The sequence below is a fragment of the Pseudochaenichthys georgianus genome, chromosome 16 (genome assembly GCF_902827115.2).
Source record: "Pseudochaenichthys georgianus chromosome 16, fPseGeo1.2, whole genome shotgun sequence".
NCBI classification, from domain to species: Eukaryota; Metazoa; Chordata; class Actinopteri; order Perciformes; family Channichthyidae; genus Pseudochaenichthys; species Pseudochaenichthys georgianus.
Window position 1 is genome coordinate 591,320 of NC_047518.2, and position 19,584 is coordinate 610,903.

Below are 19,584 nucleotides of genomic sequence, written 5' to 3' on the forward strand. Positions count from 1 at the left end.
GAGCTTTCACACTTTTGGCCACTGACGCTCATCATGTCTCTGCTTTGTTTCAAGACCCGCATCAGAAAGCTTTTGAATGGTGGTCCTTTTCCAGTTGGTCTACCTGCTCTTCACGTAGCTCTGCATGTCGTCGTTTCGGTGCTTTTTTTTTTCTGGAGATAGGCACTCCTCAATCCACTCCTCCATAGTAAGACCCCCCCGGAGGTCGAAGTTAATCTTAAATGTTTCCATTTTATGCTTTGTAAGTTTGTTTCGTAACGGAACAAATGTAAATATATTTATAAAACGGACAAGTCAAATCAAGCAATCTGATTGGTCGATAGCGTTTTTGCGGACCTCTTTGATTACAGATTTGAAAACATCGTTGCTTGCTTTAAAAGTAGCACGATTCATGATGTCAAACCTTGGAAAGTATCTAGATATCCCTGCCCTAATGCCAAAGGAACTGCACACTGAATATGTTTTGCCGTTTGATGTCTATGTCTGGACCGCTGCGTAAAAAGGAGGGTTTCTGCCCCGTTACTTCTCCGCTGCTTTCTTGTTCCAGTCTGTTTGCTTTTCAGCCCAACTGTATACTGTTTTTCTCAGACGCGGAGGGATACTGACTTGTGAAAAGTAACTACAATTCTACCCGTGGTATACGCTCAGTATATCACGGCTAAGAACCAATCAGATTGCTTGATTTGACTTGTCCGTTGTATAAAAGAACAAAATACACTTCTTGCTAGAAATCTAATCAAAAAGCATTTTAATGGCCAAACTATTTCACAATTTAGGGTTTTCCAGAGAGGGTTATTTGTGAATAAACGACCCTCCGGAGCGTTTGCAATCAACGGGAGCATGTTGTTTCTTACACAACCACTAGAGATGCTATACTTTAAAACGTGACTATGGGTCGTAATTAGCTGCTCAACAATCAACCTATACTGTATGGTCGTCTTTTGTAGGAGGACAGGCTGCTAAGAACACACTACCTGTCAGACTGCTAAACATCATCACTGCAAAAGAATAGCTTCCATACTGTATGTATCATTTATCTTTTGCTCTCTCTGTTTTTGCTGTGAATGTCAAATATTTGAGTTTTTTCACAATTTTTGCAACTCAAGCAATTCCCTGTAGAAAGACAGAAATGATGACACAATCAAAAAGTTGAAATTCAACCAATGGTGATGAAGGTTTGAAAATATATCTAAACCATGCTTTATAAAAATGTTTGCAAGAAAAGGACAGAATCATAACTATTGTCCAATTTGTCCTGTCCCATGGTAAGTGGTGTAAGAACACGGCAGGTATAACATATAATAAAGGCCATGGAAGTCACACAATACCAGCTGGCGATCAAGTCAGGACCCTTCCCCTGTCTCTTTGGAAATCAGAAAAAAAAATACAAAGACCAAATGATATGTTGTAACTTGTAGTGCAGGCATTGATAGAAAGGAGATACAACAATATATTAACACAGACTCATGGGAAGCATTAATATATTTTATTTCAGGTAAAACAACATTAAACAACATTTACAGAAGGACATTACATCTTCCATAATAACAGTACATACGGGTCGTAACAAATAATGCAACAGCTATTCTACTGTATACTATATTGTTCACTGGATGAAGTGACCGACAAAACGTCTGTTTTCCAAACCACTAGTGAAAATCATCTATTTTCAGTGCAGCATACAAAAAGAAAACGCAAGAGAAGCTTCATTGAAAAAAGTTGCAAACACAGATTCATTGTTCAGCACAGCGAGGATGCACGTTGGAAGTGTTCCAAATGTTTTTCCTACCAAGACCACCCCCCTCCTCGAGATAAAGAAAGCCAAAAAACAGATATGATTTCTCTTTGATAGCATTTAGGGAAGGGGACCTTTGAAACCCTGTATACAAGCAAAGTGGAAGCATCACGTTTAGCCTTCATTGAAGGTGTGTCACCAACTGATCCACCTATGACCTTTCTAGTATTATCATGTTTTCTGTCACAGTGCTATATGTGCAACTCCACCAGTCTTTCCTTGACTTTTTTTTATGAAATATATGACTAACATTTAAGTGCCTTTAGGAACTCAGCTCACACAGGACTAAAAAATATACGTTTTTGTACAAGACTAGTAAGAGTGTTGAGGGGCAAACAAAGCGACGTGTGCCCCACCGAAAGGAGAATCGTGCCAACGTAATCATTCAGCTGCTAATACTGCCGTCGACCACTTGAAGCCACACGAGGCTGGGCAATCTTAGCATAGCTCCATGGTATTAACCCTCTTCTGTCATGGCGCTTCGCTAGCTTTACCCACCTCCCCTTTTTTTCTGCCGCACAATCTCAGCCTGGGGTTGACAGTAAGAACCTGCGAGATATCTTCCAGTACAGCGTTTCTATGAGCTCTCGTCAATCTGTGGTAAAGGTCCAAATCGAGGGATGACATTTACATTTGTAAGATGGGCTGGTTTGCTTTGCGTCAGGAAAAGCAAGATAGTTATACAGTACACTGTATACATGTGTATTTATATTTATATATATATTTATCATTAAGGGTAAAGCAAGCGCATAACAGGACCATACAGGTTGGAATGTAGGGAAAACTGATTTTTATTTAAAGTGCATTTTCAAAACACTGTTTTGGTTTTAATGGTTTATTTTGCCTCAGAGCCACGACCCTCTCTGTGGAACTCAGTCAGAGCACTTCATGGTCAGATTCTTTCTCATCACTGCTTTCCCTCCTTTAAATGATAAGATCAGATATATATTTTTTGTGAATCTTAACTGAAGTTGTTATACTGTAAGAGTTATAGGTAAAGCCTACAGTCATTGTTCTGCGCAAAAATCCAATCCAAAGTTCAGCCAAAAATAATAATCAGCACAACAAGACGCTCGTCAAAGTCCTTTCCGTATACGACAGAATTGATGTTGGTTTCATTTTCCCTCTCTTCAGTGAAGCTTCATGGACATCCATCAATGTTGTTTATGTTGATACAATACGTTTTCTACCTCAGCCAAACTTTACAAATGATACTTTTCGTGAATCTCCCAACTCATTGGAAGATTTAAAAACACACAGAAACATATGAGCTATTTTTCTTGAGAGAAATGTGTGTCAACTAACTTCCACAAGTTAGGCTATCTCAGACGGTGGAAGCCCCATATTAGTTCCAGCTGAACTTTGGAATGCATTTTGAAATATATCACTTTATAGCAGGTATGGAGAAGAGGGATGATTACATGACGCGAGTGTTATATAGTGATAGACATGAAGAAAGCCCCCCCTGTCAGACTGCAAAGCAAGCAGCAGCTGGGGGCTGCAGGGTTACACTGTACCGTAGCTGAAGGGTAATCTAGCAGGCAAGACATCGATATTATACATGTGTGTGTGAGTGTGTTTGATCGGCCGTGGAGCCACATTATAACCATCAACAGTCCTCAATCGTTTATTTGCAGCCTCCTCTCTTCGGCGAATCAACAGTGCAGTGCCAATATTATTGTTAAAGAGGAAGCCATTGTATTGATAGTACTTCACAATTATCACCATACTGTACATCTAAGCTGTAATATTCAGATAGTTTCACACCAAACATAAAAAGAAACTGCATAAAATAGTATAAACTTCTTGCAGATGATATCACGTTATACATCTGACTGTCGTATTGAGTCTTAAAAAGTTTGACAACGTTAACTAAGGGTAGGATGTTGAGGGGCACACATGTAAGAGCAGTCTCTGTATGTGGAGGAGGGATTGATCAGCGTTAACCACCCCCTATATCTCACACACTGCACACACACTGCCACACACTGAAACTCACTCATCCATACACTTGTTTAATTTGCCGGATAAAAATAGCTCCCGATTCATCTTAAAGCGTATCAGGCCCGTTTGGCACAATGCGTGGCCTCCACTATTGCTGCTGGCAGAATTCTTTAGGACCACTGATCCAAACTAATGTACAACACTTCCTTCAGTCCTCAACAATGCAACTGACAATGCAACTGACACGAAGACTCATCAATTCAGTCAGACGAACTAAAGAAATCTGCAGTTATTGTCGTAAATCTTCTGATCCTGATGGAATATTGCAGATATTTGGATGGTATTAGATAAAGTGGAAGGGAGGATTGTCCTGGGCCAATCAACGACAGGCCACACAAACTATTGCCTTGGTATTTAATCCTTTGTACATTAGCTCATATGCATGGGTGGAAGCACAATGCCTAGCCCGTGTTCAATACACTAACACACACACACACACACACACACTTTCAGCTGTCCTCATAAGGTTATTGCACACTGGTTGGTGCTGTCCCTGTTTCTTATGTGTGCACCGTCAACATCTCCAGCAGAGACCTTGTACGTCAGAGGGGCTTCCAGCTGACGGAACCGAACTCATGGGGGTCCATTTGAAACATTACATCAACTATTTGACCACAAGGGTTCGGCCATCATTCTAACGGGTATGATCGTATTTCACTCACAAACGTTTCTGTTGCATTGCAAATATTGAAAAGTCCACACAAATGATTAATAGCAAATATTAGAAACCCATGTCTACAACTATTTGGAAGTGCAAATGAGAACATGTGAGGCCTGTTAGCTCATGGATGCACCAACTATGCAAATATATTTGATCTTTTTAGTGTGTGTGTGTGTGTGTGTGGCGTGTTGTATCTGCAGATGAGTCTCTTTGCTTCAGCCCAGAGGCCTCGCAGACGGCACTGAGATGATGTCACACATACATAGCTTTTATTGCCTCTGGGAAAGTTTGACAGTTATGTAAACTGTTTGAAAACTCTTAATACAGAGAATAATGGTTGATCGTGGTTGCCGTTTGAGGTGTTCTGCAGTATCAACGGTTTACAGATGTATCTTTTATTATTATTTCCCATAAGGAAAACACCAATAATAAAATGGTAAGTAAAAACACAAACCCACGACTTCCCACTAGCTTAAAGCTATCAGCCGCGTGTACCAGTCATTAAATGGAAGTCCAGCCTTTAAACTAGATGCATATGAACCATTTCTTAACGTGTCAAATAGCGTTTTAAAGAAGCACCTCCAATATGGCTGCCAGAGGATGTGTTACGCCAGCAGAAACCCCTTATTGTTATTACTATCGCTCTGCGGTTCAATCTGGTAAGAAAGAAATGGAAAGCGAATTATCTCGTGGTCTGCAGTGTTTTGTTTACTGGAAGATGTTTGCTTGTATGCATGAGTTGTGTGTCTTGGCATGAGCAGTAAAGTGGTGAGAAGATGAAGCAATATTAAAATGGTCCATTACATAGTTTCTAGATGAGTATATCATACATAGAAATATACATTCTTAAATAGGAGGCTAGTTACAAACACAAAACACACTATGTACCAATAGTAAAGTCCATTTGTCTATACTGTAACCGTGATATATGAGTGACTTTATAAAAAGTAAACAAAAATTCGTATGCAAATAATAGCCTGAAATCTTAGGTGCCGTTCATAATGCTCACATGCATTCATATCTATACTCGCTGCTTATGCTTTCTCGTGCACACGGCACTCGCGCACGCACACACACACCCGCTCACACACATTGTGAAGGTAATAAATAAAGAGAACTGGGGCTCCGCCGCTCGTCTGGATGCTCCGTCTCAGCATCTCTGTCTTCAGCTTTCTTTACAGCAGCCGCCTGAAACACAGCAGAACGACAGTGTGTCAGGGTTCACCGAGTGACACTACAACATACACACAATTACATCTCACATTCACGTGGCTGCTAGGAATCATCAGAAGTGAGTGTGTGGGTTTAAACTTGATCAGAATGGCTGTCATCATGTAGAGCAGTGCTTCTCAAAGTGTGGTCCGCGGACCACTGGTGGTCCGTGAGCGCCCCCTAGTGGTCCGTGAGTATATTGGTACAATTTCACATTTGAAATAAATTAATTTATTTAAGTTTTCCGCACTCTCGCAGGAATATCTCCGCAATGGAGCGAGCTTAAGTTTCACTTTCGATTGCATGATATAGCCCAGCGCAACACCTTAATCACACATGTTGCCACTTGTTTGTACCATTTTCAGGCAATTTGTAATCTGTTCCAGAGATGGGGACTCGAGTCTGCGACTCGGACTCGAGTCGCACTTAAGTCGCACACACAGAGACTTCAGACTTGACTTAGACTCGTGACCAAAAGACTTCAGACTCGACTTGGACTCGTGTGTTGGGACTCGTGAACAATCATTGTGTTTTCTATTTTTGGCGTATTAAAGGTGGGGTAGGTACATTTGAGAGAAACCGGCTCGAGATCGCTAGAATTTGAAAATACACAACCGGAGATAATCTGCTAGAGGCTGCTACTTCCTTATAGAGCCCGCCTCCTCCAACACACACGAACGCGCACATGACCAATGAGGGCACGAGATAAGTTTGTGCCCAGATGGAAGGCTGACAGGCAGGTAGGCCATCCCGTTACTTTAGCCGGGCTCATTACGCAGACGTGCGCGCCTCTGTTACTACCTCGTAGTAACACCATGGCGACCGGCGGCACACCTGCGGCTGTACCGCTTGTAATTAGGTTCAACTACAAACACTTCGAACAAAACGCCGGCGGCACCAACAAAAGGAGCGCACACCGCAAAGTCTGCAATATCAAAATCAAGGATGCTGGCGCAACAACGTCGAATTTCATCAGGCACTTGAAAACTCACCCGGAGAGGTCAGTCACATTAACGCATAGACGGGTAGCAAACATGTTTAGCTCAGCATCAGCTGTGTGATGTTAGCTTAGCTTGCTACTAGCTTTGTAACTGAATATTTGAAAAGATTAGTGAATTGCTTGTCACACTTGTTTGAGTTGAGTGGCGTTGACATCCAACTCTTGACATGACATACAAAAGGTCGGTAACGTTAATCATTACCTGCTTTTAAGTACTTTTAACAGTTTCCCTGCGGGGGATTAATAAAGTATTTGTGATACTGATTTCTGATTCTGAAGTGTTTTGCTTATAAGTTGTTTGCATTTAGCTACAGTGTGATGTTTTTCCTCATATTGCATTGCAATAGCCTGTTTAAAGTGATCATATAACAAACAACTAATCAGTACTGATACTGTATGCTAATAGATATAGGAGTGATAATAACACAGTAAATGCTTTGAATTTCTTAGATATAGCTGTGCAGTATTCTTAACAGACTGGATAGCAGCAGACAATAGAAGGCTTATTACAACCAGAAGAGACATGAGACTTTTATGTTTTTAGAGACTTGAGACTTGACTTGGACTCGTGACCAAAGACTTGAGACTTGATCAAGTCTCACCCCACAAAGACTTGAGACTTGACTTGGACTCGTGACCAAAGACTTGAGACTTGATCAAGTCTCACCCCACAAAGACTTGAGACTTGACTTGGACTCGTGACCAAAGACTTGAGACTTGACTTGGACTCGTGACCAAAGACTTGAGACTTGATCAAGTCTCACCCCACAAAGACTTGAGACTTGACATGGACTCGTGACCAAAGACTTGAGACTTGACTTGGACTCGTGACCAAAGACTTGAGACTTGATCAAGTCTCACCCCACAAAGACTTGAGACTTGACTTGGACTTGCAAAAAAAGACTTGTGAACATCTCTGATCTGTTCTAAAAAAACGATGTGTTTTTGGATATTTGTGGAGTTAGGTGGTCCGCGAGTGTTTTTTTATTGGTTAAGTGGTCCTTGGTATGAAAAAGTTTGAGAAACACTGATGTAGAGGGAATACCATGAGTGATGAACCATTTGATCTTTTGTGGTGAAGTGATGTTCAGTTGTATATGTACTGAAACATTAGAGGATCACCATGCTGCTCTCAACATGTTCTCCAGGTTTCTGACGCTCTGACTCAAGCCGTGTTTCCTCTCCACACCAATTCATCAGTGGACTTTTTGTAGGCCACTGGTGTCTCTCATTACTGTCAGGAAGGAATAGTGTGGCATTTTAGAAAATAACTATTTTGCTGTCTTTCTGGACATTACATATGACTGACATAAATCTCATATCAGTCACTGCACTAAGAATGGACCAGCCTGAGGACATGATTAGCTTAGCTTAGCATACAGACGGAAGGTTTGGGAAACCAAGTAGCATTCTATCTCCAATGTGAAAACGGATGGATAAACTGGTAATAAATACATATTTCCAGCATGTATCTCCCCCTGCAACCGCACAATGTTCCTGGCTTTAGTCACCTAAAGAAGTCCAACTAAAACCACAACACGTCTGCAAACTGTTAGCAGAGTAAAAAGTCCCATAACAACAACTTTAGTAATATTTGAAAGGTAAGCTATGAAGAGATATAGGAGGAACACTAAAGACAAGGATAGAGTGAAGGATCGAAACGGGGGGAAAAGATTAAATAGAAAGAGTACAGAGTGCTGTAGGAAAGGGAATAGGGATGAGAGGAGAGGAGGAGAGGAGAAGAGGACGAGGGAGCAGAGAAGGGTTAGGGGGAGTAAAGGGTGAGGAAGAGGAGGGAGCTGTGAACGTATTCATCATTCATTGCCTGTCTCAAGTCTCTACTCTTCACCTCCTCCTAACCAACTCCGTCCTCAGTCTCTGTGTTGTACAGAGTTCCCAGTGGAAGCCAGCATGAGATGAGATGGATGAGATGTGTGTTTATCCTGACTCCAAAAATAAGCATGTTATACATTTTCCTATGTTCATCATAACCATGCGCTTCTTGGTTGAACTTATATGAAAGTGCTTTTAAATGGTGAGTACAATATAAAAGCAGTATCATATGTCTCATATATATGGGGGGGGGGGGGGCAGGGCTGGATTAACTCGTAACAGCCCGGGGAAAACATAAGCTGCAGCGACAGTACGTGTTGAGCCGGCTGGTTGTAATTTAATAAAACACAATTATTTAGGAATACGTACCACGCACTGTAAGAATACGTACCACGCACTGTAGGAATACGTACCACGCACTGTAAGAATACGTACCACGCACTGTAAGAATACGTACCACGCACTGTAAGAATACGTACCACGCACTGTAGGAATACGTACCACGCACTGTAAGAATACGTACCACGCACTGTAGGAATACGTACCACGCACTGTAAGAATACGTACCACGCACTGTAAGAATACGTACCACGCACTGTAGGAATACGTACCACGCACTGTAAGAATACGTACCAGGCACTGTAGGAATACGTACCACGCACTGTAAGAATACGTACCACGCACTGTAAGAATACGTACCTTACCACGCACTGTAGGAATACGTACCTTACCACGCACTGTAAGAATGCGTACCACGCATTGTAGGAATACGTACCACGCACTGTAAGAATACGTACCACGCACTGTAAGAATACGCACCACACACTGTAGGAATACGTACCACGCACTGTAAGAATACGTACCACGCACTGTAAGAATACGTACCACGCACTGTAAGAATACGTACCACGCACTGTAAGAATACGTACCACGCACTGTAAGAATACGTACCACGCACTGTAAGAATACGTACCACGGACTGTAAGAATACGTACCACGCACTGTAAGAATACGTACCACGCACTGTAAGAATACGTACCACGCACTGTAAGAATACGTACCACGCACTGTAAGAATACGTACCACGGACTGTAAGAATACGTACCACGCACTGTAAGAATACGTACCACGCACTGTAAGAATACGTACCACGCACTGTAAGAATACGTACCACGCACTGTAGGAATACGTACCACGCACTGTAAGAATACGTACCACGCACTGTAGGAATACGTACCACGCACTGTAAGAATACGTACCAGGCACTGTAGGAATACGTACCACGCACTGTAAGAATACGTACCACGCACTGTAAGAATACGTACCTTACCACGCACTGTAGGAATACGTACCTTACCACGCACTGTAAGAATGCGTACCACGCACTGTAGGAATACGTACCACGCACTGTAAGAATACGTACCTTACCACGCACTGTAAGAATATGTACCACGCACTGTAAGAATACGTACCACGCACTGTAAAAATACGCACCACACACTGTAGGAATACGTACCACGCACTGTAAGAATACGTACCACGCACTGTAAGAATACGTACCACGCACTGTAAGAATACGTACCACGCACTGTAGGAATACGTACCACGCACTGTAAGAATACGTACCACGCACTGTAAGAATACGTACCACGCACTGTAGGAATACGTACCACGCACTGTAGGAATACGTACCACGCACTGTAAGAATACGTACCACGCACTGTAAGAATACGTACCACGCACTGTAGGAATACGTACCACGCACTGTAGGAATACGTACCACGCACTGTAAGAATACGTACCACGCACTGTAGGAATACGTACCACGCACTGTAAGAATACGTACCACGCACTGTAGGAATACGCACAACGCACTGTAGGAATACGTACCACGCACTGTAAGAATACGTACCAGGCACTGTAGGAATACGTACCACGCACTGTAGGAATACGTACCACACCACGCACTCTAGGAATACGTACCACGCACTGTAAGAATGCGTACCACGCACTGTAGGAATACGTACCACGCACTGTAGGAATACGTACCACACCACGCACTGTAGGAATACGTACCACGCACTGTAAGAATACGTACCTTACCACGCACTGTAAGAATGCGTACCACGCACTGTAGGAATACGTACCACACCACGCACTGTAGGAATACGTACCACGCACTGTAAGAATACGTACCTTACCACGCACTGTAGGAATACGTACCACGCACTGTAAGAATATGTACCACGCACTGTAAGAATGCGTACCACGCACTGTAAGAATACGTACCACGCACTGTAAGAATACGTACCTTACCACGCACTGTAAGAATACGTACCACGCACTGTAGGAATACATACCACGCACTGTAAGAATACGTACCACGCACTGTAAGAATACGTACCACGCACTGTAAGAATACATACCACGCACTGTAAGAATACGTACCTTACCACGCACTGTAAGAATACGTACCACGCACTGTAAGAATACGTACCTTACCACGCACTGTAAGAATACGTACCACGCACTGTAAGAATACGTACCACGCACTGTAAGAATACGTACCACGCACTGTAAGAATACGTACCACGCACTGTAGGAATACGTACCACGCACTGTAGGAATACGTACCACGCACTGTAAGAATACGCACCACACACTTTAGGAATACGTACCACGCACTGTAAGAATACGTACCACGCACTGTAAGAATACGTACCACGCACTGTAGGAATACGTACCACGCACTGTAAGAATACGTACCACGCACTGTAAGAATACGTACCACGCACTGTAAGAATACGTACCACGCACTGTAAGAATACGTACCACGCACTGTAAGAATACGTACCACGCACTGTAAGAATGCGTACCACGCACTGTAAGAATACGTACCACGCACTGTAAGAATACGTACCTTACCACGCACTGTAAGAATACGTACCACGCACTGTAAGAATACGTACCACGCACTGTAAGAATACGTACCACGCACTGTAAGAATACGTACCACGCACTGTAAGAATACGTACCACGCACTGTAGGAATACGTACCACGCACTGTAAGAATACGTACCACGCACTGTAAGAATACGTACCACGCACTGTAAGAATACGTACCTTACCACGCACTGTAGGAATACGTACCTTACCACGCACTGTAAGAATGCGTACCACGCACTGTAGGAATACGTACCACGCACTGTAAGAATACGTACCACGCACTGTAAGAATACGTACCACGCACTGTAGGAATACGTACCACGCACTGTAAGAATACGTACCACGCACTGTAGGAATACGCACCACGCACTGTAGGAATACGTACCACGCACTGTAAGAATACGTACCAGGCACTGTAGGAATACGTACCACGCACTGTAGGAATACGTACCACACCACGCACTCTAGGAATACGTACCACGCACTGTAAGAATGCGTACCACGCACTGTAGGAATACGTACCACGCACTGTAGGAATACGTACCACACCACGCACTGTAGGAATACGTACCACGCACTGTAAGAATACGTACCTTACCACGCACTGTAAGAATGCGTACCACGCACTGTAGGAATACGTACCACGCACTGTAGGAATACGTACCACGCACTGTAAGAATACGTACCACGCACTGTAAGAATGCGTACCACGCACTGTAAGAATACGTACCACGCACTGTAAGAATACGTACCTTACCACGCACTGTAAGAATACGTACCACGCACTGTAGGAATACATACCACGCACTGTAAGAATACGTACCACGCACTGTAAGAATACGTACCACGCACTGTAAGAATACATACCACGCACTGTAAGAATACGTACCTTACCACGCACTGTAAGAATACGTACCACGCACTGTAAGAATACGTACCTTACCACGCACTGTAAGAATACGTACCACGCACTGTAAGAATACGTACCACGCACTGTAAGAATACGTACCACGCACTGTAAGAATACGTACCACGCACTGTAAGATTACGTACCACGCACTGTAAGAATACGTACCTTACCACGCACTGTAAGAATACGTACCACGCACTGTAAGAATACGTACCACGCACTGTAGGAATACGTACCACACCACGCACTGTAGGAATACGTACCACGCACTGTAAGAATACGTACCTTACCACGCACTGTAAGAATACGTACCACGCACTGTAGGAATACATACCACGCACTGTAAGAATACGTACCACGCACTGTAAGAATACGTACCACGCACTGTAAGAATACATACCACGCACTGTAAGAATACGTACCTTACCACGCACTGTAAGAATACGTACCACGCACTGTAAGAATACGTACCTTACCACGCACTGTAAGAATACGTACCACGCACTGTAAGAATACGTACCACGCACTGTAAGAATACGTACCACGCACTGTAAGATTACGTACCACGCACTGTAAGAATACGTACCTTACCACGCACTGTAAGAATACGTACCACGCACTGTAAGAATACGTACCACGCACTGTAGGAATACGTACCACGCACTGTAGGAAGACGTACCACACCACGCACTGTAGGAATACGTACCACGCACTGTAAGAATATGTACCTTACCACGCACTGTAAGAATGCGTACCACGCACTGTAGGAATACGTACCACGCACTGTAAGAATACGCACCACACACTGTAGGAATACGTACCACGCACTGTAAGAATACGTACCACGCACTGTAGGAGTACGTACCACGCACTGTAGGAATACGTACCACGCACTGTAGGAATACGTACCACGCACTGTAGGAATACGTACCACGCACTGTAGGAATACGTACCACGCACTGTAGGAGTACGTACCACGCACTGTAGGAATACGTACCACGCACTGTAGGAATACGTACCACGCACTGTAGGAATACGTACCACGCACTGTAGGAATACGTACCACGCACTGTAGGAATACGTACCACGCACTGTAGGAGTACGTACCACGCACTGTAGGAATACGTACCTTACCACGCACTGTAAGAATGCGTACCACGCACTGTAGGAATACGTACCACGCACTGTAGGAATACGTACCACGCACTGTAAGAATACGTACCACGCACTGTAAGAATGCGTACCACGCACTGTAAGAATACGTACCACGCACTGTAAGAATACGTACCTTACCACGCACTGTAAGAATACGTACCACGCACTGTAGGAATACATACCACGCACTATAAGAATACGTACCACGCACTGTAAGAATACGTACCACGCACTGTAAGAATACGTACCTTACCACGCACTGTAAGAATACGTACCACGCACTGTAAGAATACGTACCACGCACTGTAAGAATACGTACCACGCACTGTAAGAATACATACCACGCACTGTAAGAATACGTACCTTACCACGCACTGTAAGAATACGTACCTTACCACGCACTGTAAGAATACGTACCACGCACTGTAAGAATACGTACCACGCACTGTAAGATTACGTACCACGCACTGTAGGAATACGTACCACGCACTGTAAGAATACGTACCACGCACTGTAAGAATACGTACCACGCACTGTAAGAATACGTACCAACGCACTGTAAGAATACGTACCACGCACTGTAAGAATACGTACCACGCAATGTAAGAATACGTACCACGCACTGTAGGAATACGTACCACGCACTGTAAGAATACGTACCACGCACTGTAGGAATACGTACCACGCACTGTAAGAATACGTACCACGCACTGTAAGAATACGTACCTTACCACGCACTGTAAGAATACGTACCACGCACTGTAAGAATACGTACCACGCACTGTAGGAATACGTAACACGCACTGTAGGAATACGTACCACGCACTGTAAGAATACGTACCACGCACTGTAAGAATACATACCACGCAATGTAAGAATACGTACCTTACCACGCACTGTAGGAATACGTACCACGCACTGTAGGAATACGTACCACGCACTGTAGGAATACGTACCACGCACTGTAGGAATACGTACCACGCACTGTAAGAATACGTACCACGCACTGTAGGAATACGTACCACGCACTGTAAGAATACGTACCACGCACTGTAGGAATACGTACCACGCACTGTAAGAATACGTACCACGCACTGTAAGAATACGTACCACGCACTGTAAGAATAGGTACCACGCACTGTAGGAAAACGTACCACGCACTGTAGGAATACGTACCACGCACTGTAGGAATACGTACCACGCACTGTAAGAATACGTACCACGCACTGTAAGAATACGTACCACGCACTGTAAGAATACGTACCACGCACTGTAGGAATACGTACCACGCACTGTAAGAATACGTACCTTACCACGCACTGTAGGAATACGTACCACGCACTGTAAGAATACGTACCACGCACTGTAAGAATACGTACCACGCACTGTAAGAATACATACCACGCACTGTAAGAATAAATACCACGCACTGTAGGAATACGTACCACGCACTGTAAGAATACGTACCACGCACTGTAGGAATACGTACCTTACCACACACTGTAAGAATACGTACCACACACTGTAAGAATACGTACCACGCACTGTAAGAATACGTACCACGCACTGTAAGAATACGTACCACGCACTGTAAGAATACGTACCACGCACTGTAGGAATACGTACCTTACCACGCACTGTAAGAATACGTACCACGCACTGTAAGAATACGTACCACGCACTGTAGGAATACGTACCACGCACTGTAAGAATACGTACCACGCACTGTAGGAATACGTACCTTACCACGCACTGTAAGAATACGTACCACGCACTGTAAGAATACGTACCACGCACTGTAGGAATACGTACCTTACCACACACTGTAAGAATACGTACCACGCACTGTAAGAATATGTACCACGCACTGTAAGAATACGTACCACACACTGTAGGAATACGTACCACGCACTGTAAGAATACATATCACGCACTGTAGGAATACGTACCACGCACTGTAAGAATACGTACCACGCACTGTAAGAATACGTAACACGCACTGTAAGAATACGTACCACGCACTGTAGGAATACGTACCACGCACTGTAGGAATACGTACCACGCACTGTAGGAATACGTACCACACCACGCACTGTAGGAATACGTACCACGCACTGTAGGAATACGTACCACACCACGCACTGTAGGAATACGTACCACGCACTGTAAGAATACGTACCTTACCACGCACTGTAAAAATACGTACCACGCACTGTAAGAATACGTACCTTACCACGCACTGTAAGAATACGTACCACGCACTGTAAGAATACGTACCTTACCACGCACTGTAAGAATACGTACCACGCACTGTAGGAATACGTACCACGCACTGTAAGAATACGTACCTTACCACGCACTGTAGGAATACGTACCACGCACTGTAAGAATACGTACCACGCACTGTAAGAATGCGTACCACGCACTGTAGGAATACGTACCACGCACTGTAAGAATACGTACCACGCACTGTAGGAATACGTACCACGCACTGTAAGAATACGTACCACGCACTGTAAGAATACGTACTACGCACTGTAAGAATACATACCACGCACTGTAAGAATAAATACCACGCACTGTAGGAATACGTACCTTACCACGCACTGTAGGAATACGTACCACGCACTGTAGGAATACGTACCACGCACTGTAGGAATACGTACCTTACCACGCACTATAAGAATACGTACCACACACTATAAGAATACGTACCACGCACTGTAAGAACTTTAAACTGAAAAATGAATGGCGTAAAACCTAAATTCACACGTGTCAACAGGAGCAACTTCAATGTCCTCAACAATACCCATTACTAGACAATGCTATAATAAAAGGAATGGCCATGTTTCTGATTGGTCAATGTGGACATTCAGCGGTCTGCTCTTTCTCAACAGCAGATCCACGCTAAGGATGCTCTGATAGAGGTGCATTCGTATCAATCGGCAACAAGAGGTGGGGTCAATTAAAGGTGTTTTCGTACATCCATCAGACCAAAAAGACGTGTTCCACTTGATCCCGAGATGCAGAAGGACCGCACTAACTTAAAGTTAACATCTAATGCATCAAGGTCACTGAAGCCCTGTAGCTGTGTGTGTGTGTGTGTGTGTGTGTGTGTGTGTGTGTGTGTGTGTGTGTGTGTGTGTGTGTGTGTGTGTGTGTGTGTGTGTGTGTGTGTGTGTGTGTGTGTGTGTGTGTGTGTGTGTGTGTGTGTGTGTGTGTGTGTGTGTGTGTGTGTGTGTGTGTGTGTGTGTTTCCAGTTGGGAAGCAGATGGAGCCGGCGGTGGGTGGGTTTTGTATGGAGGATTTAGCAGGCGTGGCCAGCTGCTTTCTGTCCTTTAATAGAGATAGTCTCACCCCCCTCCCCCAAAAAATGAAATCCTGAAACTACCGTGTGCTGGGACAGACTGACACACAACAATAGAGAGGGGCTAAGTGGGATAGAGGGGGAAGCGGAGTGAAACAAAAAGACTAACACAAGCAGCACTACGATGATTAGCATTTTTGAAACCTGAAAGAGAGCAATATTTTTGGATAAAACTGATATCCATCATTTATGTCAAGACTTTTTTCCAGAACTCTTGATATTTCTGGAAAGTGTTTTCAATATTTCTGAAGTGTTTATAGGCTATGATTAAGAACAAAGCAGTTGATTGAGGAGCTAATGCGGCTTAAAGACAGACCTGAGACTACTACACAGAGCTGTGCGGGTGTCCTGAACATTAGCCTGCATGGTAGCATGCTAACATGCTATATTACAGTAGTGAACATGATATACATTGTATCTTCTCAACATCAGCATGTTAGCATTGTGATGGGTAACTGCGCCCAGTGCAGGTCGCAGAGCTGCTAGCAGGACTGCAGATGCTCTGGTGTATCTGACCAGAGTCTGAAAGGCCTTACGCTCCACACTCTCTTTCCTCTTCAGTCAAACTAGATATTGATGTCCTGAGCCGAGCAGATCACAGCATCTTTTAAAGATCATATCAACTGGAAAGCCAGAAACATTTCTGAGCTTTTGCAGATTATAATGTTGCTAAAAAACACTCACTGCAGCGTTAACCCACACTCTGAACCCTTTGAAACATGTTGGTAATGTGACTTCCAGTCAGATAGAAGAGGGAGTAATAAAGTAAGACTCCTCTTTTGTGAAGATAAAGAACAGTGAAAGGATGGTTTCTGCTGGTACCAGATAGACCAAATAACAGTGCACACCTGTTGCGTCACCTTGACCCATGAACCATGTCCGAGACCCTCCTCCTCCTCTACCTGTTCTTCCATCTTCTATTATCTAATACTTATAGCATGAACGGCCTGTCTGATGAGCTCCAGCAGGCAGGGAGCTACAGAGCGAGTCAGAGAGCTGTCAGTAGTATCCCTTGGGCTGGACAGCGCTGAGGCTGCCCTGTTCTCTCACATAGCCAGAACCCCATCCTGGAACTAAAGTACCCGCTCTGTGAGAGTGGGGTGCATGGCTGTAAACTGTTACTATAACCAGCTTGACTGAATCAGACTGACAGACCCCCCCCCCGATGACCGGGGGTCACGACACTCTGTGAGTGTGTGTGTGTGTGTGTGTGTGTGTGTGTGTGTGTGTGTGTGTGTGTGTGTGTGTGTGTGTGTGTGTGTGTGTGTGTGTGTGTGTGTGTGTGTGTGTGGGTGTGTGTGTGTGTGTGTGTGTGTGTGTGTGTGTGTGTGTGTGTGTGTGTGTGTGTGTGTGTGGGTGGGTTGGTGTGTGTTTCCTGAATCTCGACAGTATACTATAATTAACAGACGAAAGGAGACTTAATGCTACAGTCAATAGTAGAACATCTCAGACCACACACACACACACACACACACACACACACACACACACACACACACACACACACACACACACACACACACACACACACACACACACACACACACACACACACACACACACACACAGCCTACTATGCTGCACAGTCATGTGTTTCCTATTAGCCCATGTCCTCACAGCACAGTCAGTTGGGATCAGCAGTTGATTGCCTGAAAACAACTACACAGATACCGTGCACTCACATTCACATCTCCAACATGAACTGTAAAACATATACACACACACACACACACACACACCCTCATGCTCACACGCACTTCCTGAGAAGGAGCTGCTCTGATGCAGGCGTGAGTTATTATGCACACATTGCTGGATGCACTGAGGCCTTTGGGTTGACCTTGACTCACCTGCAGTTGTTTCCATCAGTGACCCCTTTCATTCTCACCTCGTAACATAGCAACAGGTTACATTCACTTTGATAATGTAACCGTCTCTTCTCAAACATCTACTTTCAGAAGTGGGTGCTTCTAATGAGCGACACTAATAGGTAATGAGGTCTTATACTTATACGATGCTTATAGAACAGTTTGTGCGTTTATACGATTATTTAAGAGTTACAAAGTGGTAATACTAGCGTTAAAATACCTTAATTGTTCAAATGAGGCAGTTAATATAAAGTCTTAACATTATAGAGATTGCATTTGCATTATGCGCTTCTTATGCTTGTTTATGACAGCATTACAAATACATTTAAAAACACACTCACCTAGGATAGTATTGCTATACCTTGACTAACCTTATCGTTGTTTTAACATGTACACACCAGATACATTCATATACTATTGGATATTGACATATTGACACTTAGTAATGATGGAATTCCTTAGTGGTTAACTGTGCACGGTAACATTTGGAGGATAGCAATAATGTGTGGAAAGTTGAAAGTTGGAAAGTTGACTGTAGTTAAAGCCAGATCGCCACCATTCCTTAGCGTGTGTTCTGCTGCGTGTGCGTGTGTGTGTGTGTGTGTGTGTGTGTGTGTGTGTGTGTGTGTGTGTGTGTGTGTGTGTGTGTGTGTGTGTGTGTGTGTGTGTGTGTGTGTGTGTGTGTGTGTGTCTGTGGTGTGGAGTAATGAGTACACTGAGGGTCAGAGCATGGAAACGCCTTCCTCCACTAACTCTCTCACACACCCACTCACTGGTTCGCCAGGTTCCCATTCCATAGATCCTTGTTTGGGGGTATATTTTTCTTGTCTGGGGCC

At 43.9% G+C, this 19,584-nt stretch overlaps 1 protein-coding gene across 3 annotated transcripts in view; it reads right to left on the reverse strand.

Moving 5' to 3' along the window:
* Positions 1-1,471: 1,471 nt before the first annotated feature.
* cdk14 (cyclin dependent kinase 14) overlaps positions 1,472-19,584 on the reverse strand; it is a 257,958-nt gene continuing 239,845 nt past the window's right edge. For all 3 annotated transcript variants that reach the window (XM_034102038.1, XM_071205779.1, XM_034102039.2), the window contains one exon: positions 1,472-5,648. The gene's annotated coding sequence lies outside the window, so the exon portion shown is untranslated. The remainder of the gene's footprint in view (positions 5,649-19,584) is intronic.